The sequence below is a fragment of the Labrus bergylta genome, chromosome 6 (genome assembly GCF_963930695.1).
Source record: "Labrus bergylta chromosome 6, fLabBer1.1, whole genome shotgun sequence".
NCBI classification, from domain to species: Eukaryota; Metazoa; Chordata; class Actinopteri; order Labriformes; family Labridae; genus Labrus; species Labrus bergylta.
This window is the reverse complement of record NC_089200.1, coordinates 5,196,854-5,221,962: the sequence shown is the minus strand read 5'-3', so window position 1 is coordinate 5,221,962 and position 25,109 is coordinate 5,196,854. Positions and strand designations below refer to the sequence as shown.

Sequence of the window (25,109 nt, the reverse complement as noted above, 5' to 3'; positions counted from 1 at the left end):
CCCCCCCCCCCCCCCCCCAAGACTTAAAGCTGCACTGGCTGTGATTTTTAAATAAAAATACATCTGTTAGCTCAACTTGAGCATCCCCAGGTCCATATTGGAGATGTAAGAACAGTTGTCGGCTTATAAGACGCATGTTTTCATGACTTCTTTGGAACAGAATTTGGAGAAAATGTTGACAGAACATTAGAGTTGGTTCTTGACTGTTTGGGCTGTCAATGGTGTCCTTTGCACGCAAAACTTTAAACGATATTTATAAATTAAAATCAGCCCTCATATTTCAACCGATACTCTCTCTTTGCTTTGAAATGTGCATCTAATCATATCTGATACAGTGTGAAGAAACAAGACAAACCTTTTTGTTTCACTTCATATATTCTGTAGTATATTAATGTTTTTTTCAACATTGCAAGTGAGCAACATTCATGCCCGTCATGTGGAGCTAAAATATCTCACAAACAGCAAAATATGATCCATCAAACTTCACTTTTTTGTTTCTTTGAAAAGTCCAATAATCTGACTTGTTTCATGGTTCATCTTAAAAAAGCAAACATAGTGTTTTCTGTTTATAGGATTAATCATTCATGTTGGTCATACATTTCTACACAGTATCTCACAGTATCTAAGAGGGGGTTGACTTACTGGAGCAAACAAAAAACATGCACAAAATAAATAACAGAACCACATCATGTATATAAAGGGAATGATCTGAAATCAATCCCTCACATTGGATTATTGTGTTTTCTCTGTATATGTAGCGCTTCTCACCTTTGACAACAGGCTGAACTAGTTGAGATACTCTCAAGTATTTGGAGTACAGTACAGTTTCTATGACAATAAACTTGCACTGTTGTGTGTTTTTTTTTTCTGACAATTTTGCTGTTGAAGTGTAATCAAAGTGAGTTAAAAAGTTTTTCCCTCTGCAAAAAAAAAGAGCCCGTCTCAGCCAAAAAAACAACATCCCTGTTCACAGCAGCGATCTGACTTACTGTTGTATCTAAATGAACAGAAAAGAAAACATTATCTCTTGATCGTTTAATCATGACTGAAGTGAACAAAGTGAACTGTCTGTTGCTCCCCTCACCCTTCTGCTGCCCCTCCACTTCACCTCCTTCTCATCTGTCCATCCCCTTCTTTTCACTCCCGCGCTTCCCCTCCTCCTTCCCACATACATGATGTATCACCTGTCCGTGTGTGTGTGTGTGTGTGTGTGTGTGTGTGTGTGTGTGTGTGTGTGTGTGTGTGTGTGTGTGTGTGTGTGTGTGTGTGTGTCTGTGTGTATCTGTATTTGTACCCGATGGGGTTTTTAGCCACTGGAGCTCTTTGACTTGAGGACAAGCATTGTCTGTTCATCGCTCATCTTAACACACACACACACACACACACACACACACACACACACACACACACACACACACACACACACACACACACACACACACACACACACACACACACACACTCTCTCTCTCTCTCTCTCTCTCTCACCTCTCTCTCTCTCTCTCTCTCCCTCTCTCTCTCTCTCTCTCTCTCTCTCTCTCTCTCTCTCCCTCTCTCTCTCTCTCCCTCTCTCTCTCTCTCTCTCTCTCTCTCTTCAGTCAACAGCTACACTCCTATCTCAAGTTTCAGTGTGGGACTGAGAACATCTCTCTCTCTCTTTATCACACACTGTTCAACCTCTTCCCCCTGTGCAAAAACTTGGCTCTGTGTCATCAGGTTCGTCAGCTTACTGACCCATATTCATGTCACAGCACATAATGAGGTTGTTCTAGTGCCTATTGCTCTCTGAATACAAGAATCTAGAAAAGATGGATGCAGATATTCTATAACAAGTTGATCGTTATTATTTGGTTGGAAAAGTCAGCATCATGATCGTCATCTCGAGTCACCCGTTATGTTTCCTAAAAATGACTGCTCAAAGCGCCTATTACGTTTCACACATAGGGATGGTGTTTGACATTTTTGGATATGAAATCAATATGAAGCTCAGACCCCGTACTTAAAAGCTGTAGGCTATGTGTTCGTTTTCTCCATTTAAAAAAACATTTTTGTACAATTTACAGTGTTCCCTCGTCAAGGGGAGGAGTTGTGGTTTGGAGTTCAACAGGCTCTGCACTTAGTTCAAGATAGAAAACGAACCGTTCAGTACAACTCCAGCGAAAACTGCTGATGAAGCAAATATCCACCTGTTGGACAAAACCTACAGACTCTTAAAGTCTGGCTCTAGCGTCCCAAGATAACTTCAGACATGATCGTGCCGTTCACATGAAGAAAACAGAGCCACATCATCCGCAAAACTAAATAAACAACAGTATAAAGCAACTTATTTTAACAGTTTCAAGGGCGTTCAAAATCAATGAAAAGGTACAAAATGAACGATTAACAAAATCCTCTGCATATTGTACAATACACAGTAAAATAAAAACAGTAGCAAAAAAAGGACAATGTCAGGGCAGGGTTGACATGAATTCACAAGTGTTTCGCAGTTCTTCATTGGTCCAATTGTCTGTTTATCACTCTTTGAATATGCAAGGTTCTTTAAAACCCTTTTAGGTCTTGGGTGTCGTTAACAAACCCTTATGACCCCAACAAGTTTTCTTAAAGACTGTAGAGGACTGGTCCAGTGGTCTTCGACTGAATCTGCACCGCTTGTATCAAGTCCTGACAGCTAGTCAACGTCTTTGTTTCATCACCCTCGAGTAAGAAGAAGTAAGGTGACAGCAGCATTACATGGGGGAGAAAAAATAGTTCAAGGGGTTTTCATTAACAGATGTTTTAGTACAGCTGAAAAAAACTGTTGTGACTTATACTTAAAACGTATTTAACATACTCTGATATGTTTCTATTAATACATATAGATATGTTTGAGTATTGGATATTTGAGTTCAGTGCACGAAAGGCAACATTTGAACAATGTGTGTTAGAGAATAAGAAAATAAGAGAGATCATCTTCAGTGGACTGCTTCTGAACTAGAACAGGTTGCCATTTGGCATGGATATCTACCATGGAGTCCTTATTATGCCTTTTTTCCACGTTTGGCCCAAAGCTTACTGTTTGGACGTATTTAATCACAGGCTGCTTTTTAGAATGGAAAGAAAATATCTGACAAAAATAAGAGCTATGTGTCCTTACAGAAGTCAGACTTTGAGGGCTAATAAAGCACTTTTAAAAAAAAAAGTTGGGACCATCATAAAGTAAAATCTCTGATAGATAGAGTGCACAATTACCATGATTCTGTCCAGATGTACAAACTTGCAGTCAGATGTGTTGCAGTTGAAAAAGGTTCAGTAATAATGGGCTTAAAATCCTTCATTTCTAGAGAATATTCATGCTAAGTGTTTTATATAAGTCGTGGTCTAAACACCTGGGTCTCTTTATATGTTATCATCTTCATTTGGGATTCTGAGAGGTCACAGCACAAACAGCGTTAATTAATAGTATTTTGTTTCTGAAATGTTTCTTCTGTTACACGTCATGGCTTTAGGTTTCACTCCTCAGGTTACACACTCATCAAAGAGTGCAGAGAAGTTTGACGCTGGAGGAGAAGGAGGAAGATGAAGCAGACACACTGGAGTGAGCTGAAAGAGTGGAAAAAAAGGGACAAGACTCAACTCTCTTGCTTCATTCCCTCCAAACTTGTAATGGAGGTTTGATTAGCAAGCATGTAATGTACTTTGCCCCCACTGAGGGAGACAGAGGGGGGGGGGGGGAGGGGTGAAGAGAGGCGAGGGATGGAGGGAGAGGTATAGCAGGAAGGAGGAGGACTGTATATAGGCTGCCCTCTCAGCAGGTCTCCTCATCTTCCCCCTCCTCCCTCCTCCACTTTATTCCTCAACTCCCTCTGAACAGGACACAAGTTCTCCCCCCCCGCCACCCCCAGTCGAAAAAACTCCCATCACCTCCTCTGCCTACACACACATTAAAAAACCTAACGCCATCTCTCCACCCCCCCCCCCCCCACACACACACACACACACACACACACACACACACCCCCCCTATAGCTGCACCATGCTGTGTTAGCGGTGGGTGTGGGTGGGGTAGGATGGGGTTGGAGGTCAGAAGCAGGAAGAAGGGTTTTATTTTTTGGTTACCCCCCCCTCCCCCCCGTTAACAAGCTACACGTCTGCACGCAGGAAGTTGTTTGTGCACAGAAACAATGCAAAGTTTATTCAAAAATCCAGCAGGAAAACGTGCGCAGTGTGGTCACTCAGCTGCTTTTAGGGTTAAAGGCTAAAGAAAATGTTGAGGTAGCATCCATCAGTGTGTTTACTGACAGAGAGAACAGATACTGAAACTCATCATGTGTGTGTGTGGGGGGGGGGGGGGGGACAAAGCCTCAAAACTTAGGCTCACACATATAAATATATGAACGTCCATGTGTTGTACAAAATGCTTGATTATAATGTTTCCATCTCAAAAGCCTTTTATTTGATTTTTTTAGTTTAAACGGTCTTAAAGGTACAGTGCAGGTTTTAAAAAACGTCCAACCTCCAAAATGTAAAACAATGAATCTTGAGAGTTTTTAAGAAATCGGTTATTCTACTATATTGTTTTTTTTTTTTAAATCTACTTTTACATTTTTTTCTCTTCGTTTTATTTGTTGTTTTTAGCACACGTGTTAAATTGTCCTGTGAACTGACACTTATTTAATCCATGCCGTCCCCTACTTTGCTGTTTCCATGATTTTTAAATGTAAGTTTAACAATATGTAACTTTTAAAACATGTGGTTTATAATTAAAGTTATCACTGGAACTCCTTTTTAAGTTGTTGAACTTTCAGTTTTCTTATGTATGAAACCTCGAGACAATGAGCCACCAGAAAAGTTCCTTTTTATCTCCATAAACGGCGTTTAACCTTACAAACATCACCGATAACCTCCTGTATCCTAAACGTCACAGAGGTGCTCCTTTATTCCTAATAGCAAAAAAAAAGTCTTCTTTGTAATTCTCATTTTAAATATGAACAATACAAGTGTCATCCGTGTGTGCCTCCCACCAAGCCAGATCAGTGTTTCTCTTTCCCCCTCTGCCTCGCTGTGCTGTCGGCTCAGGGTGTGAGCAGAACAACGTTAATGTGTGGAGACACCTGACAAGCCCGCTGGCCTTTAGGGCTCAGCCTAATCACTCTGGACCCAAACCCATCGGGAATTAAACCTGCAAAACCAAACAGTCACTGTGGGAGCTGGCTGGCATCTGCTGGGGCCGCTCAAACGGCTGCTGAGGGAGAGGACGGTGCAGACTGCAAGCTGATGAAAAGTACAGAAACTAAACCTGATGCACATTTATATATAAACCTGAGGGGGTCAACATGTAGGTATAGGAGACTTTTACATCTTAGAAATGTATAGGTTTTCTTAACCAATAGGAGCAGAGGAAAGCCTAGAAATTTGCTTTTTTTTAATCGAAACTTTTGAACCTTTTCTGTTTTCGCTTTAGTCTTTTGATTTGTTTTCAAATGGCCCTTCATTATCTGCTCTGCTTACTGACACTGATTGTGTCCATTCTGTCTGAAGCTGTTCTGTCTTTCCTGAATTTAAAACACGGTGTAACTTAGAAACATAAAACAGGTTATTATAATCACTATCACAAAATCAACACTGAGCTAATGTAGAGGCTACATAAACCTGTAATGTAAACATGTGGTTAGGAAACATTACTTTTATATCTAATTAAAAATAATTGTTTGTTACTATGGCAACTCTTCAGGTCATATTAACAAACAAAACTCAAATCATTTGCATGTGATGCTGTTGCACGTTAGCCTCACATTGTTTTCATGAGTCATTGATAATTCTTTGTTTTATAAAAGGTTTAAACATTTTGATTAATGCTCATCAGGGCTGTGATGTTTTATATTGTGCTTATTTTCTTTTAGAAAACAGAGCAAATAAACCCCAAACTAGATCTTGTAAACTCATAAATAACAAAGAAAAACAGCAAACCCTCACATAAAAAAACTTTCAAAGAACACACATTTGATGCTGTTGCTTGAAAAATGACTGAAATGATTGAATATCAAAATATTTGTGCGACAATTTTCTTTGAATTGACTTGAATTGAATTATTGATGCAGCTCCCAGTTGCCATACTAGTAATTTTGTTGTGTTGTTCTTAAATGCTACTGAAGCAGAATGCATCATGGGAGACTTTCCTCTCTGTAATAGTAAACAGGGATTTGATTTTTACACCTAGAGGTGGAACACTGCACAGATGCACAAACTTATTCATGCACAGCTTTCTTAAAGAACAGTTTATAAGTCATATTTCTATTTGAGCGGCAGAGTTGAATAAATGTAAGCTTAGGACGACGTGAAGGAGGTCTGACAGCTGGAGGTCAGGAGTCAGTGTGAGGATGTTGCTGTGATGTGTTTGAGCTAACATTAAAGCCCCCCTTTTCTCCACCGTGGAGTACAGTAGTGCATTAACTTTAAAATTAATGGGGATTTTCCAGCGTTTAAAGTACAGTAGCTTGTTAACGGCGGTATCTGTTAAGCCACGCTAGGCCTCCCTCTCTCTCTCTCTCTCTCTCTCTCTCTCTCTCTCTCTCTCCCTCTCTCCAGATGCCCTCATTAATTTTAGATTGGCTCTAAATGAGTCCTCCTTCATCGGGGGCCGAGGTTCTCTAAATTAGATTCATTTATATTTAAATTGTGAAACAGGCGTGGTTAATGAGAGAATCATTATTTTTTGGGGTTATTTCAGATGGGCTGATAGCCGGACGGCTCTGTGCTGTGTGGAGGGAAGCCACCAGAGGAGGCACGCATGATGTGGAAAGAACTGGATTCAGGCTTTGACAAAACTAACTATAAAGACTATTTATAGGATTTCAAATAAAGGTGTTCATAGTGGGAGAAGATGGATTTAGTCATCTTGGTCAAAGCTCATTTTTGACAAATTTAAGTTGAAATATAATAAAAAAAATGTGATGTTACTAAAGAAAAACCTATGGAGGTACTTTGTCTGAACATTTAACACACTACTTGGATATTTACTGACTGTCATCGATAACATTGTTTGTTTCCTTTATTTGCACCTAATTTAACCCTCTTCAAACCAACGTGTGGTTTTCAGCACATCTGTGTAGTATTCGGCACCACAGTTGCCAAAAACCACATTACAAGACGCGCATGTTGACTTAACAGGTGTCTCTTTTGACGCATGATGCTCCCACAAAAGCAGCAGGACGCCTTCTCGACCCAAACTGCCAAAATTGGGAGCTGTTGAAAATGTCACAAAAAACAAACAAAAAAGAAGACGTGAGGTGAAACAACAGCTTCCCCCCCCTCCAACCCTCGTCTCCATGAACCCATCCATCCTTCTCATAAAAAAAAAAAACACCAATCACACAGGGCTTTACAGCTGCACGTCTCCTTACAAGGCGTCTTACAGCTCTCTGCATCCTATAGCAACCCCCAGCTTCTCCCCACCAGGAATTTGACTGTTAGGAATCTAAGTGCCAGGCGTTTAAAAACCTGAGGAATGCTATTGTTCTGGTCACAGCTGCACTAAGCGCTGGCCCGGCTACTGCTTGCCACTGTGTGTGTCTGTGTGTGTGTGAAAATTGTGTGGCAGAGAGGGGAAGAGGAGGAGGGAGGAGGAGGAGGAGGAAGGAGGGCGGGAGGAGTCGAAGGTGTGAAAAAGGCAACTTTTACGCGTTTCCAGTGCTCAGCGGTCCCATGACAAAGCAACACATAGTTGACAGCGAGTTGACACATTCCTCAGGCTGCACAGCTCTCTCTCCACCCTCTCTCTCTCTCTCTCTCTTTCTTCTTCCATCATCCTCTAGCATCTTATGTCTCTTTGTGTCACTCTCTTATTTTGATACCTGATATTTGATGAACTTGAGCCCTTATGCTAATTCAGGCATATTTACATTGAGATGTTAGTGTCTTAATGTAAAGCTGCTGATTGATTAACTGCTGTGCAACGTCCTAATTTCATAAAATGATTAAAAGAATAACTCACACGTGGCATGCTCAGAACTGCAGAAACAATGACGTTATGTTTGCAGACAAAAAAAGGGGAAGGATTCAACCCACACACAGATGGTGCTGTTTGATTATAATATTTATAAAGGCTTTAAAAATAGTTAAGTTTGTAATGACGGATGGTTAAAGAAGGTTGGAATTAGAAACACATTATTTTTTTATAGGGTTTCCGTTGTATAATGTGTAGAAGATAAACATCTACTCTGATTTCTCAGCATCAATGGTTTATCCAAAAATAAAACCTGAGGGCCCAGAGAGCTCATCCAAATGCTGCTATTAGACTTTTTTCAATTAAAAAAGTTCATTTCATCCTTTCTCTTGTGGCTACTTAGAAAATTCATTTTAAAAAGTTTTGATTTTTTTTTTTAGAACTCTCTAAATTTCATTTCAGTCTCATTTCATTCAATGTGAACTACTTTCTAGCTCAGGCCTTGAGTTTTGTTCTGAGGAATAACTCAAATGTTAGCGGTGTACCTGCAGAAACAATTTGTCTATCTAATGTGGTCTGAATGGAAATGAAAAGCTAATTAAAAAACATCCCTTCTCGAGTACACATTTTAGTTTTGTTGTGCTTTTAATTCAAACAGGACAAGTGTACTATAACGAGCTATAAAAAGCTTCTTCTTTTTTTATTTCTTGCAAACTTTACTCCTTCTCACTTAATCTCTTCAGAGGTCACACCATGAAAAATGGGCTGCGGTGTATCTTCATGACATCAGTACAAACTCAAAGCTGTGAAGATGTTTCAAACGCCTGAATAAAAATAGAAACATTTCTTTGTTTTTGTTGGGGGTTTTTTTCAAACCACAGACTTTTCATTTTCTGAATCTGTAAAGCATACGTTTATCTTCCTGAAATCAAATGTGATATAAATCAACATTAGCTTGTTGCTAATGCTTTAAATAAGTCAGCTCAGTCTTGTTGTTGCCTGTTTCTCCAAAGAATTCATTTGACAGATTTCATGTTTACTTCCTTGGCATGGTCTGTGAGAGCAAACTGAACCTCAGCTTCCTGTTTATGAGTTATTGAGTGTGATGTTCCACTATCCACCGACACGTGTGTACACGCAAGGACTCTCTGTCGTCTGTAGATTTGAAGGATTCCCGGCTCTGCTTCATGTGTATTAGTTTATGATACATGCAGCAGGAGGGGGAGCAGAAGCAACAGTAGTGAGGTTGCAGGGTTCCCCCCACTCTCTCTCTCTCCCTCTCCCTCTCTCTCTCCCTCTCCCTCTCTTTCTTTCTAGTAATTACCATCCAGCTGCTCGGAGGAACAATGCCTGGCTCTCTTCCAGACGGCTGACTTCATACGCTCTGTGCCACGCTCAATTTGGAGCGCAGCGGAAGCTGGGCATGACTGGCACCCTCGAGGGCATTGCTGTGTCTCTCTATGGGACTCACTGTGTGTGTGTGTGTGTGTGTGTGCGTGTGTGTGTGTGTGTGTGTGTGTGTGCGTGTGCGTGTGTGTGCGTTTGTATGTGTAATTGGGTGTGTTCCCTAAACCTACCAGTTCCAGTTTGAGCCATCCGGTTCAAGCTTGTCCTGGTTTCTCGGTTATGTTTTCACCGTCCTGTAAGGTCCCTGTAAACACACAAATAAATGAAACAGTTAATGGTTAATACTTAAAGATAAGTGGGGGTTTTTTTTACAGTGTAAATGATTTTTGATGCTGATTTTTAAAAACAGAGTGCAGCAGGTTGTTAATCAGGAAGACATAATATGTTTGGTCTTTTTTTGTGAAGATCAGGGTTAAAGCAGCAAATGACTCCTACAGCAGTCAGGATTCTATTTATAGATGGTGAGTGCTGAATGTAAAGAAAAAAAAAAATTATCTTTCCAACGTATTTAGTTGAACTTTTGTTGAATTCTCAGGTTTTATAAAAAACACTCGGCCTTGGAGGAAAGCAGCTGAGCCTGAATGGTCAGAGTTCACAGTGAATCTTTGCACACCCACAACTGTTCCCACTGCTTCCTATATACTAAGTTGTGTTGCCAGGCAACCGGTTCAGTTCAGGCTAGTAACTCACAGACATTCTCCCCTCTAACACAAGGCAATTAAGTTTAGTTGCAGAAAGTTTGCTGTGACTTGTTGTTGTGGTTTTGAAGCGTTGTTTAGACTAATGTAGCAGCAAATCCACCAGCAGCCATTTCAATATGAAGAAGTCCCTCATTATACGGGTCAAAGGAAGCTATTGTTGCCCCCAAATGCATGCATACATACATACATACATGTTTTTGTGTGTTTGTGTGTGTTTGTGTGTACAGTACCCCCTCCTCTCCCACCCCACTCAAAACTTGGCTGAATAGGGAGCAGCACAGCCCGGCTCTTCCTCCTGGAGCACAATGGGGACCTGTTTGGGTCCAGTACGCCCAGTTACCCCAATCCCACTGCCCAAAATAAGCAACACAAACACACACACACACACACACACTATGAACCCTGGTCTGTCTCCTACTGTTTTGGACAGAGGGGCATTTAAAGAGCGAGGACAAACAGCAACAGTTGCTAATTGTTGTGCAACAGTTCAACAGAAGATAGAAGATTTTTTAAAACAGAGAGGCCTACAGTCGTTTGAGAAACTCACTTCATCCAGCTGACATCTCAAGATGTGACAACAACTTTCAGATCAGGAACTATTCCACAAAATGTCCCTATGAAATGAAAAATACATTTTCCCCGTTTTAATCATGCACTCCTGTGCTAAATGTTCGTTTATCTGCCAAATATATTTCAATATACGGCATTATCTTAGTATTTCAAAATAAATGTATTTTCTCTTCCCATCCTGCACTTAGGGGCGTTTACTAATCCTATGACCAATTAAAAAGCTTTTTGAAGCTAACAAGCCAATCAAATTAATCCAAACGTTATGTCCCACCTTCTTTTTTTGTGATTGGTTCTATCCTGTTTCAGTTAGAAATATGTAACGTCACAGCGGTTACTCTCAAAGGCCCGTTTCATTAAGACGACTTTAAGACGATAACTGTCACATTTTAACATCTGTTTTTAAATGCAGCAGCAATAAACTCAAACGTCACAACTCCATATTGCTTTAGTTTGACATAGGGTGTGTCTCACCCTCATCGTTAGCCAATCATCTTTTACGCTCTTTTTTCGATATGACTGTCTTCTGTCTTAAATTCCTTCATGCTTCTGATACGATGGGCCCTCCGCCTCCCCGTCATTTCCCGGTCTTTAAAGAACCATCATCCATCTGGTCCCAACAAGTCATCAGCCACCACGACCACCAGTGTCTTCACTCCACAGGGGGATTCATCCTGCTGCTGCTTTAAAGGCTTTATATGTGATTTTTTTTTTGATCCAGCAGATGTCGCCCTTGAGCACCAGCATGAAACCAAAACAACTTGCGCTGCATTGTTGTGTTAGCATGCTAATGCTAGTGATCTTTATTATGCTGGTATCTTCACACTGCATGTAAATTTACCTGAAATGAGCGTGATCTAGAAACACAGTTAAGCAGTGAGTACAGTATGTTATTCTTCTTTTCTCTAGTCCCTCAATTAAACAACTTTTATACACGAGGGGAGGAGTCAGCCGACCGTCCTGGCGATGTAAACAAAGTGAAGATAGGACTCTGAAAACTCTGAAAACATCACAGACAGTGGGACTCGGGTGTTACACCCATTGTAGACAGTCATGACTCACAGAGTTATTTTCAGAGAATATACTTGATTTATATTATATTTAAGTATAAAAAATCACATATAAAGCAGTCGTCTGCCGATCAAAAAAATCTCCCTGTAAAGTCCAAGCGCCAAAGATCTTCTGTCAATATCATCACAATATATAATTTGTTCAATAAATATTCTTCTCTTCATTTACTTGTCTCTCCTGGTGGAACCTTAATGTGCTCTGTTTGCATTGTGTTTCCTCTGTGAATGTGCAAAACTTCATCTGCAATCTTTAACGGCTCTGATTATTGTGAACTGTGTGCACTGCTCTTTTTTTTTTTTTTTTGTAGTTTTTTTGCTCTTTGCCGCCAAAACGGAACATTTTCACCATGTGAGATAGGTTCATCTTATCATATCTTATATCAGACTTTATCCTCACTTTTCTGCATCAGCTAATAATATTACTTTTTTTTTAACCATACTACTGACATGTCAGCCATGAGTCATCTGTTGTTTTGTTGTTTGTCATCATCCATCCTACTCAGTTGGCCTCTCCCACTTTCTTTCTTGTGCGTTAGATAGACACACCACACTTTCACCTCAGAGGGCTGCTCACCATGAGTCTGCTGCTGCTGGAGGTTTCTGTCCATTTAAAGGATGTTTTTTCCTTACCAGTGCTTGCTCTTTGGTTAATTTTAACCCTTACGAAGAGCATTTCAGTCAAACGTTTGTTCCTTTGTGAATTTGACTCATTGTAGTTTCTGTGATGATGCTGCAGCTTCTAATCGAGTCACAGTGTTTTCATATTAACTCCACCTTGAACACAGCAACCGTAATGTCATTCCTCATTTGCAAGGTATGCAGCTGAGCAGCGTGGCAGAGGGCCAGGCCAAAGCAAACAGAGGCAGAGGTGTGTTTTCTGATTCCACAGCTCACTCACAGGTGTTACACAGATAGTTGGCAGACACGGCGCTGCGTACAGAAACATGGAGGTTTTTTTTTTTTTTTAAGATTTCTTAATAACTCATTCATGTTTAAACCAGTGTTGAATAATTTTCAGACTTTAGAGGCATGGGAAATTTAGAGTCAGTTTACTTTCCTTGAACGTTTTTTATATATATATATATATATTTATTTTTGGGCTTTTTAAGCCTTTTATTGTAGAGATAGGACAGTGGAATCGGGAGAAAGAGAGTGGGGGTGACATGTAGGAAAGGAGCCACAGGTCAGATTCGCACCCATGCCACCTGCTTGGAGGACTACAGCCTCCGTACTAACCACGGCTGCCATCGTTTTACTTCCCCAAATAAACTTCCTTTTAGTAGGTTTTATTTGCCCCAACAATCCTAAAGAGCCGGTTTGACTGTTTGACCTTGGTAAAAGTTAATTTTCCAGCTCATTTCTGATGTTTACTCTTCTTCCTGAACTTTATTTACAGTGCTGCTTTAAGCACTTCAATGAAAAAAGTTCAATCCCACAATGATTTTATTTTTAGTTTCACTTTCCTTAAAGATATCTTACAGTGGGTTTACTTTAACAAGTGTCATATTAAGTAAAAACACACAAAAAACAAGAAAAGATTGGTGATGTGTAAATGTCTTTACCTCAAGCAAACTTGTTTAATCAATATCCTTTAGTCTCCTCCTCCCATTATACATCTGAGTGGATGTATATGTATTGCACATGTATGCATATACATTATAGGTTAGTAAGGTAAGTTACCTACAGTTAAGTTTGAATTTACCCCACCTCCATTATTTGTAGATGTTATTATTGAGTTTATCAGCCTTGTGGTTGAAAATGCACTTTTTTTTCTTCTGTGTTTGTGCATGTGTGCTCAAGCTAACATTGGTGTGTGTGTGTGTGTGTGTGTCTGTGTTTGTATGTGTGTGTAGGTGTGTTTGTGTGTGTTAATGTCAGCTGGCCCCTCGACAGGGCCCCCCCACCCCAGCCTGTCCAGGGGGATTGTGGGTAGTTGGGAGAGGGTTTTGGATTCTAGCTTTGTTTGTCTCTGTGTGCTGACATCACTGTGCTGATGGCACCAAATCCCTGTTCTACTGCACACAGCACTTTCTATACAAAACACCAACACACACACACACACACACACACACATACGCGCTACAAGTTATGCCAACTTGGGCAAAAAAAAAAAGCTCTCTCCCCTTTTTAACACACATGCAGACATCCATGTATGCATATATGGACTCTCTCTCGCTCTCTCTCCCTCTCGCTCACTCTCTCTTTCACACACACACACACGTGGATCAGGAGATGCAGTGTGTTTTTTTTTCATATTTGTGTCTACATATTGCCTCCTATATGAACTTCAATGTTCTTTATTGTTTTATATATTTAATATTTTACTCCACCTGTTGATAAAAGTTGAACGACCAGCTGACACCTTGTCTAATAAAAAGAGAAAGAGAAGAACTTGAAGCATGTAGTCTACACTCTGGTACTGGTGTTTTGCATTACATCGCCTGTGTACTACAAACATGGCAACATATACATTTATATATGGTTTTAATATTTATTGGGCCATTAAAGGTCATGTTAGCCTTTATTAAAAAGCACAGCTGAGGAAAGAGGAAATGTTGGGAGGTCAAATTTGAACTCAGGGTCGCTGTGCTGAGGACTAAGACCTCTGTACATGGGGAGCACCACATAACCACATAACCACATCCAGTGCCCCAACATCTACATATTCATTATATTGAGTCAAATTATTTTGATTAGACATTTTCCATCGATTTGTCTTCCTGATACTAATACTTATGTATTCGGCGATACCAGGTATACTTATGATACTACAACAATGAAGGTGATACAAATGTAGTATTAATATTTAACAGCTTTAGGCTATAACCAACCCTGTATGGCTGTGACTTGGCCGTCATTGTTGTATGGATTAGCAAGACAAACTAAAGTAATCCTCACCACAAAAAAAAGCTTAGCACCTAGATGCAAGCTAAGCTAAAGTTAGCATCAGCTTAGCTTGCAGAATCTGTTGATTTCCTGAGTTTTTAATATCAACCAGCAGTAAATATGATGTTCTCAATGGGTTCAAGTAGCAGAGAAAACACACTTACATTGAATTAATTATATTACCTTTACATTTGTGGAGAAACGTGTGATTAGATTTTGGTTACTGACAGTTTGCAGGCTTTGATTGACGTTACACTCATTGCTAGCATAGCATTGTTCTCCCTAACCGCTCTAAAACAGTTAATGCTAATGCAGCCAAGATATACCAAAACAGCAAAGAAGGAGCACACTCAACAGTAAACACTATTCCAGGTGCAACAAGACTAAAAAACAAGACTAAATCAGCGCTGATGAAGGCCTAGTGTTGAAACCCGTCTGTTGTTGTGTTGCTATATTGTTAGCCGGATAAAGGAAACTAAAAGGACATTTGTGTGCTGATTGTTCTGTCTCTTTTTAGCTTTTTCACCCGCTGTTATGTAGGTTACTGATATGGGGAAGAAGAAGCCAGTTGATTTGTGGGGGGTTCATGAACTATGATAAATACATTGAATGGCTGTATCGTAGATATTTTGGAAACTTGAATCTGTATCAGAATAGTTCTAACTTTAGCATAACACTGCTTATACTAACACAGTATATCACCGCCTCTCCAGAGAGGGAGTATTTCCATAGCTGTCAGCCATCAAAGTGATTGTTGTCGCCCACACACACACACACGCACACACACACACACACACACACACGTTCTATTTGCTCATAAGCTCAGCTATCTGATTCAGTCTTTACTTAGCCTAGTTAAACATTAACAGGAGCCTTTCTCCTCCCTCCTGAGCTGTCTTTGGTATGTATGGAGCTCAGAGGAGGGCGGGACGAGTCGGCTTGTTCGGGGTAGACAGCACTTCCTCTCAGGCCCAGAGGAAGTGGGAAGTGATATTTTCCCATTACTGAATTGTTAATCATATTTGTTTAATGCTGCAGAGGAACAAAGTCTTCGATCTATGCGTCCACGGACAGCGCGAACTATATTTATGTGCTGAATGACGCTGCTTTTATACTGTATATACTGTGCACCGCCTAGGAGAAGCACCTGATTTCATTGTACAGCTGCGCAATGACAATATGACACAAGGAAAAAGGGAGATACACAACAAAAGGCCACGTCTATGTGCGCACAAACGCAAACACACAACCTGGTGCTCCTGAGGGACCCTGGAAAAGCAGTTGGGATGGACCCGGCACTCAGAGCCACTCAAAGCCAATCAGAGCTGATGATAGCTCCAGACATTTACACCATCCATCAAGTGCCTCCTTCTCCCTCTCTCTCCCTACTCAACACACACACACACACACACACACACACACACACACACACACACACACACACACACACACACACACACACTTGCGCACAAGCAAGGATTTTAAACAAAATTGTTTTCAGGTGTTCCCTACATTGTTTCCATGTAACTCAACAGGAGAGGGGAATAAGAAACAGCAATATATCGTAGTCCTGACAACAATTATTGAATCGCTGGATACAAATGTCGATATTTGGATGAACAAAGAAGACATTTCTAAAAACATTTCCCTTCCAATTGAACTCAACGCAATTGGCCGAAAAGGAATTTGACAGGATGATAAACGAAGAGGAAGAAGACGGCGGTATAATGTCTGATAAATAAGAGATGAAGTTTGTTAAGAGGTGAAACTAACACTAAATTGCAGTGAATAAACACATCAATCCTGCACTTTACCTTTTTAAGGTACCTTTACATTGCCTTTAGCTGTTTTGATTGTCTTGCTTTGTTGTACTTTGTCTGTACTTGTGTCTCTGTCTGTAACTTTGTGTTTTTGCTGCTTGGCCTTCAGGTCTCCCTTGAGAAAGAGGTTCTTAATCTTAATGGGACCAACCTGGTTAAATAAAGGTTAAATAAATAAATAAAATGCATATCTATTACCGTAAAATCACTGATGTATTAGAAAAAGTCTTATTTCGCTAGCTTCTAAAACGTGAGTGTTTTTATAACGCTCTGTTCTTTGGCTCGCAATAACAATAATAAGAATTGAAGCTGGTTAATTCATTACTTTAAAGGCTGACAACTTTTAGATTCTAAGAATAGTATTTAATTAAAATCATAATCAAAGATTTAAAATGTATGTTTGACAATGCTAGTGTTACTAACATAATGCAATTTTCATTTTTTGATATCTAAACAAACTTTTTATTGTGAAAGGACCTCAGGCTTACTTCAGAATCCACCCGACATAAAATAAATTGAATTTAGTGAAAAATGTTGATGCAAAAACATTCATGGTGCCCGTCATAATCTTTAGGTTTAAAGCTTTTCGGGAGTTGTAATGCAAGTGCAATACTTTTTGTGTACCTTCTTTCTCTCTAACCATCTTAGCTTGTGCTGGACTTCATTTCCCTGAATTCCTTGCAGAACTTGCTAAAAATTGGCCTAAAGTTTAGCATTCAGCAGCTACACAAAGAAATAATTGATAATGATAAAATGCTGACAGATAGAGAGTGAGAACACAGAAACACAGAAACACACACACACACACACACACACACACACACACACACACACACACAGTCATACACAGATGCTTCCACATTCACTGATACCCAAATCCTATTTTCCCAACGGTTAAAGACTTTTTAATAAACTTTTAATGACCACTCCAAGAACACGCCCTATCCTGAGAGTACTGCTCCTCAACTGCTTCCCCCTTTCTCACCCTCTCTCTCTCTTTCTCTCACACACACACACACACACACACACACACATACACACACACACACACACACACACACACAGGTTCCTGTCAGGGCTAACTAAGCAGAGTGGTGGGCAGGCCAGAATTTGGATTGGCTGGACAGAGGTTGCCGGGGGTTACAGTGGATTTGGTGGACCACCTGCTGAGACTCAGCCGCCAACTGACTGAAAACATTTACATCAGAAACCACCCAGGATAGAGAGACAGAGAGCGAGGGAGAGAGAGAGAGAGAGAGAGGAAGTTAAGAAAGTTTGCACTAAATATGCTTTTTTTTTTTTTTTTTTAATTGAACTGTCGCTTTAAAAATCCCCTCTGAAAACTTCTCTCCTTTATCCACTTACTGGAAATATGACATTGATATGTAACGCAGAATAAATTTCTTGTTGTTTCACATCTTCTACAACATCCCTACTACTGTGTGTGTGAATAAGAGCGCTGCACCTGCATCAGCAGTGTGGAGGCAGAGGAGGACTTTGCTTAAACTGATGGGGGAAATCTATTCTCTAACAACCTGAGTGTTCAAGGTGTGCATAAGTGATATATGTGTGACTTAATATAAGGGTCATAGACAACAGCACAAAACATTTGGTGACTGGTTTTTTGGTCAGAGAGGAATTGATGTTTGGAGTATTTATGCAGCGCTGATTGTGTGTCAAATAATTCATGACACAGGGTCCTCACTGGGTTCCCCAGAGATCATTTTCCAGGACTTTTTTTCAGTGACAAATTAGCTTGTATGACAGAAACGCATTGTGCCCATATGACTCTAATAATCATCCTGAACTTTTAATATTTGAAATGTAACACTTTTTAGCTTTTTAGTACTCAATATAATAAGACAAAAGTTGCAGGAAAATCTTCTGTACACTGTCTTAATTGCACTGATGCACTGGCAGCATTTCGGGATTTATTTGTGCAGTGCTCGCTCATTTCTGGTGGGAAAATTATGACTAAAGATCTGTCGTTTTTTTTTTTTAAGCTTTGATGCTTTAGGATATTACTGATCATTAAAACAACAGAGGTTTATATCTTTTTTAAAACAAGTGGTATCGAAAAGTATCGCAGTATTGACACATTTGACAACCTCTCCTTAATTCAAATTCAATAAAAAAAGTTCAGACTTTTTTCACATGCTTACTTTAATTTGAAGCAAAAATATTTACACTGTGTTTTTTTTATTAATTACTGTTTCTTTGTTCGGGATAATGAAGTGTTATGGATGAATTGGATACTCTGAATCAGTGCATAAAGCATCAGTCAGTGAGGTGTAATCCTCTGATGAGCGTACTAAAGAAATGGAAATGAACATCAGAGTAACTGAACTGCACAAAATCCAATTAGAGCAGAGAGAAATCCAGAGTCACATATCACTCATAATCAGCTTCATTTCAGTCCCACAAACTGAGAAAGGTTCTGGAAACAACTGTTTTAGATGCAGAGCTCTGCAGTGGCCCCTGTCTCTCTCTCCCCCCCCCCCCCCCTCACCCCCTCTTGTATAAGGGCCCCGGCCCCATATGGGGGTCCCCTCAACACCCCTACTCCCTCTCTCTCAGCTCCCTGTGTGTGTGTGTGTGTGTGTGTGTGTGTGTTACTGTGACCCGCAAACTGACCTCCTCAAACTTCAAACTGAATACTTCTGGCAGTTACCACGACGACAGAGCTCTCCAAGCCTTATCCTACTTACTGAGACGAGACGAGGAGCAGGGAGGAGGTGGAGGAGAGCATGAGCGAGAAAGTAAAGAAAGAAGAGAGGGACAGGGAACGATGTGGACAGAGAGAGAGAGAGAGAGAGAGAGAGAGAGAGATAGACACACACACACACACACACACACACACACGGTTAAAGAGAGGGAGGGGAGAGAGAGAGAGAGAGGGGGGAGGCAGAGGGAGGCCAGCCAGGCAGAAAGCGAGAGTTGCTGCTTTTGCATCTCTGTGTTTTTCATGAGTAGACAGTTTACTGGGAGATTATTCTCAGTCTGGTATTTAGCCTTATTGGGACACTGCCCCCCTAACGCAGACTTCCCCTCCCACCACGCACGGCCACACTGACGCTGTTTTTTTGTTTCTTTGCATCTAGTTTTTACTTTCTTACTTTTTTTGTTTGCACATAAAAATGCTCCTCTCTGCTGTTTACCTGCACGGTGCAAAGTGGGAGAATTTATTTCAGGCATCCAGGAAGTGAAAAAGTCAGATGAGTTTCTTTAGCTTCTTCAACTTAACCCTGCGCTCACAGAGTCAGAAGTAGAGAAGTCATCTCCTACGAAGCATTTCCGTCAGCCAAAGAAAGAGCAACTTAAATGCCCCAAATTTCAGGACAGGAGACACTTTTTTAAGGTTTCCCTCCAGAGTGACCCATCTAGTAGAAGCTCTTTTGATCTGTCACTACTAAACATTGGATAGGTTTATGTATGAAACACTTCTATGCACATTATTGTTTTTCTCCAGATTTTTTGGGAGCTTTTTTAGGGAGGGCAGGACAGTGGATACAGGGATAAGAGGGTATGGGATGATATGCAATTAATGGTCGATGATAGAAGTGGAATCCCAGACCATTTATGGAGCTACAGCCTCCGTACATGGGATGCATGATTTTACCACTATGCTTAATCAGTGCTGCCTACACCCAGCGCCGCCTACACCCAGCGCCGCCTACACACGTGCACTGTTTTTAATTCTTGAGAGAAATAAATGAAAACATAAATAACTTATTCTCGGCCAATCCCACCTCACTTACACACCAACATATTTATATATTCATGCTAAATGTAAACTACTTGTAAAGTGGTGTGAAGTAGTTTTTTTTTCTTTTTGCATATCAGATAAGGAATTTTTTAAACTGATAAACTGATCAATCAATAAATCAGCAAGTGTAGGTCTAATGTACTGACACACAGTTTAGATTTGTCTGCTTATTGATTGACTGATTAATAGAACAAAGTCTGGTTTGTGTCTTGAATCACAGCAGCTCCATTTGCAACATAAAGAAATAGGGACAAGATCCATGAAAGGCTGAAGATGTGACTTATGTATGTAGAGCTATTGGCCTGCCCAGATCACAAGACATGACTACACTGAAAGAAGGATTTCAATTTTCAGGTGGAGGATACCTCTAAAAGAAAACTAACAGCAGCAAAAACACTTCTTTGAGATCAGTTTGACCTTTGATTTAGTCATCTTTATTCCTCATTAAATGTTATACATTTTTAAACATTTACGGCTTGTCGTGTTTTTTTTGCTTCTTTTTTTGACAAGTTTGACAAATTTTTCTTGGCTGCACTTCTCCTCAAGCTGTAAACTACTCAGTATATGACATTTTATTGCTAATAGCTTCCTTGGTAACCGCCCTCCCATGCTGTTAAATATCCTGCAGGCCTAGAAAACACGCCCTGAGGGATTCTAGTGCACAGATTCACACACAGCAAGAGTCCTGAAAACGAGGCAAAGTCCGTAGTAAGACAGAGAGTTAAAGACACAGGTCTATCATTGTTGTGTGTGTGTAAATGTTTGTGTGTGTGTGTGTGAGCCTCAAGAAGGATCAGCTCAGAGAGATGTGATGGAGGGTGACTCAAAATCAATACTCTCCATGTTTGTGTCCCCAGGCTGGCTGTCACTCACTCGCCCGCAGAGACTGAAGTGATTGATCCATCTCTGCGTTAATCTGTGCTCGACAGCCTCACCTGGCTCGTTCCCAAGGCCACACACACACAAGCTCCATGTACACACAGCAAGGCAACACTCTCAGGACTGCGGGGACGGTGAGCAGCAGTAAATGTTGCCAAAAGTCCCGTCAGTCCTTCTTATATTCATCTGTTTTCATCCGATCTTCTCTGTCCTGTCATGTCCCGATCCTCGAGAGTTCTGTTAACATCTCTTCAATCTAATCTGATCTGTTTTTCCTCTTCATCCCCTCTTTCCAGTGCTTCTCTGTCTCGTCCTTTTCCACCTCATGACCAGTGCGCAAAAGTTCTTTCATTTTCTGATTCAGTGCGATCTGCCTTCATCTAACCCATCCTGCCAAATCTCCTTTATTACCACAGCTCAGTGGACTAAACGGAACCTGCATCCATCCACACAAAATCCAATAGTGTAAAAGTTTATACATCTTTCAAATGTCAAGGAGAGGATACAGGACGATCCGATCCATCACAGATGATTAGGTATAGTCAGAGATCACATCATTACACGGTTTGATTGTCGCCTAATTTGTTTAAAAAGCAAAAAAAAGTTGAGACTTGTAAACTTTCTGCCAAATAGCACTGATGCAAAACGAAGAAAATTGAAGTATCTGAATTAGATCCTCATTTTTTAAATAGTCAGCAGCTCAAAGATTGTAGCCAACCAATGCAGAGACTTTATGTTTCAGCCTATGATAAAAAAAACATGTTAATGCTGGCTCACAGCATCGCCTCTGATCCTGACCTGAACACAGAATGTGAACTATCACCATCAAACATGAGATACAGGGCTCCACATTTTAATAAGGTCAGACTGAAACACTCTTTAGTTCAACAGTTAATACTAAAACCGAATGTGGAGCTGATCAAAGCATGTTTAAAACCTCTGAATATTTGTCTGCAGTTTGACTGTTGTGTCAAATGTTTGTGTCTTTGTTTCTTGTCTTTCATTTGTTTGTTGCAAATGGAGCCGCTGTGATGCAAAAACACTTCAGACCACGTCTACAGTCTGACACTAAAGTAATATCAAATCAAATCAAATAATGTGAGACGCCTGTCCACCATGGGGTCCAGGGCCTTCAGCCGCTCTGCACCCCCCACCTCTGGAACGCCCTCCCACCACAAATCCGTAATATCGACTCTCTCTCCATTTTCAACTCTCATCTCAAACCACATCTTTTTTTAAACTGTCATATTCAGTCTGATCATTCTCCACCCGGTCTCATAACCCCTTTACATCCTGTACATTTGTGTTTTTTGTGTTTTTATCGCTGCTCTGTAAGGTGACCTTGAGAGTTTTGAAAGGCGCCTTTCAATAAAATGTATTATTATTATGAACTATGACTTCTATGAGAATAGAAGTTGCAACACATATAACCAAGAAAGCACATAGGGCAGAGAAAAATGAGTGAGATGAAAAATGAGCACACAGAAAACCTAGATTTATTAGATTTCACCCTCAGCTTTAAAAATGCTCCAGACTTCTTATAGTTTTAAGTTAAAAACAAGGTTAGTTGTGTACAGCGTGTGCAGAAAACTGTAAAGCGTTGTATTTATACTTCAATATTCAAATGATTTCACCTGCAGCTGCATAAAGAGTGAATCACCTTTTAGAAGTCTTTCTTCATCAACAAGAAGCTGTTGGTTTCCTCTTCATAAACCTCTTCACCTCGTTCAAAGTGATTCACAATGTTTCAATGTGCAGCTTTAAATATGTGGAGATTATAACAGCATGTTCTTCATTAAGACATTTCCATCTCATTCTCTGTGTGGAATGTGTTTGCTCATATTTATTTCATTTTCCTACAACAAATAACGTAAAATTAAAAAATGAAGTCCGTTCATCCTTTCTGCTTCAGCAATCTCAACTTTTATGATTCAGGTTTGTCCCATTAACTGTTTTTATTTCAGTAAGTTAAATACAGTTTTAACACTACAAGACACACACACACACACACACACACACACACACACACACACACACACACACACACACACACACACACACACACACACAGACACACAATAGCCTTTAATGGGCTCCTACGTGCTGTTATCACCAAAAGGAATGATGCAATACGAGTTTATTATTTATTGGTGTATATAAACTTATCCACACTCCTTTGTGTTTCATTTTTTTTTGTCACAGTCGTATTGCTACTAGCTTGTTGAGATCATTGAATGTGCATTTGGATCTCTTATAGGAGTATAGATTTACTGTATTGACTTTATAGGATCAAAAAATGAACAGTGTAATCTTTCCTGTGGGGGTCACAGTGGGACAGAGATGATGATCCCTTTAAATTGTTGGCTGTGAAAATGAACTGCAGGCAGTCCAGGCTAGCAGGCCTGAGTCCCCCCCCCCCCCCCACACACACACACACACACACACACACACCAAACCCTCCACCCTCAGGGCTGCGTCGCACATTTGAGCTCCATCAGTCGGTAAATCGGTAAATGATCCCGGCTGTCATTTAATCAATATGAACAGTCAGCAGCTGCCACACATCATCGTCTCCCCCGGGGGTCGTTGTCGAGATGTTACATTAAAAAAACATATGTGTGTGTGTGTGTTTGAACGAGGTTGTGTGTGCGTGCATGTGTGTGAGTGTGTGTGTGTGTGTGCCTCCTTTCCTGTTTTATTTGATTCATTTTCCTCTGACTTTCATTGTGACTTAATGAAGAGCAGACTGTGGTTCCTGTCTCTTATAACTGACGTGTTAAAGTAAAACGATCCTTTATTTCATTTAATGTCGTCATAATAAAAATCTATAAATTAATCTACAGAAAATGAAATTATTTTACATTTTAGTCATTAATCTGGAAAAAAAGGCCTCTCCAGTGTGAGGATTTATTTGATGTTTTCCTGGTTCATATTGTCATACTTTTGCATTTTGGACAGTTTGACTAAACAAGCTTCTTATAATCATGTTGGGCTTTTTTTTTTTTTTTTTTGCATTATCTTGCAATTTATGACATTTTAAACATTAAATTAACCAAACAACAAAACTGACGGACTGGTTGAGCATAAAAATATTAATATTGAAAAGCCCACTTTCCCTGTCATCTTGAGTTTAAATTTAAGTTATTTGAATAAATCAGAGGTTAAGGATGTTGAGACGTTAACCATATAGTGCTACACAATCACCTGTCCTCTAAAATAATGAATCAATAAAGTTTGCTTTTAGACGACAGGCTGCAGGACCTGAGTGCACTTCATGAAGGTGGCTGCAGACTTGTTTTTGTCGCTTCCAAAGCATCTGTTATCTCTTATCCTCTTCATTTTGTAACTGTGACAGACAACAGAGCCAATAACGGGAAGCGTTTCAGGATGTTATAATACATGGGGGGAGCGGGGGGGGGGAGGGGACGGGGGGGGTGTTCCTCTCCTCTTTCCTTTCCTCACCTCTCCTAACGTGAGACAGTGAAATCTCATCCAGCCACTCTGCCTGCCCTTATAGCCAGCAGGGAGGGACATGTCATTTCACTTCTCCTGTGCATGTTTGTGTGTCTGTGTATATATGTGTGTGTGTGTGTGTGTGTGTGTGTGTCCCTCACAATGACGAGAGCAGGGGGGGTGGAGGCAGGTGGGAGGAGTGGAGAGGGGGGGTGACAGGGCTCTGATCTCTCAGATAGGGAGATAGCCACCTGATTCAAATGGCTCGCTTGTTCCCGGCAGTCACTCGATCGGCGTGTGAACTGACTCCTCTCTTATTTACAATCAAATGCTGCTGAGCTGACCTGCCCAACCCGAGCCGAGCCGAGCCAGGCCAGGCCAGACCTGTCTCTCTCTCTCTCTCTCTCTCTCTCTCTATCGCTCTGTCTCTCTTTCTGCCCTATATTTTCCATGTCTCTCCCTACCTGCCTTAGACACCCAAGCACACATACAGGTGTACTTAGAGATTTAGAATCTTGTGCCCTACTATTGATTTTTTTGCACATTATTCAATGTCTGTTTAGCAACATTTGATATCTAATAAAAAAAATATCTACAGCCACAGCGTAAAGACTGTTTTTTTCTGTTGCAGCTAAATAA

General features: G+C 40.4%; 1 long non-coding RNA gene across 1 annotated transcript in view; it reads right to left on the bottom strand.

Annotated features, from left to right (window-relative positions):
• LOC110000053 (uncharacterized) overlaps positions 1-25,109 on the bottom strand; it is an 86,721-nt gene that overhangs the window by 7,269 nt on the left and 54,343 nt on the right. Inside the window, exon 3 of the long non-coding RNA XR_010666512.1 lies at positions 9,499-9,572. This is a non-coding gene — a long non-coding RNA (uncharacterized lncRNA). The remainder of the gene's footprint in view (positions 1-9,498; positions 9,573-25,109) is intronic.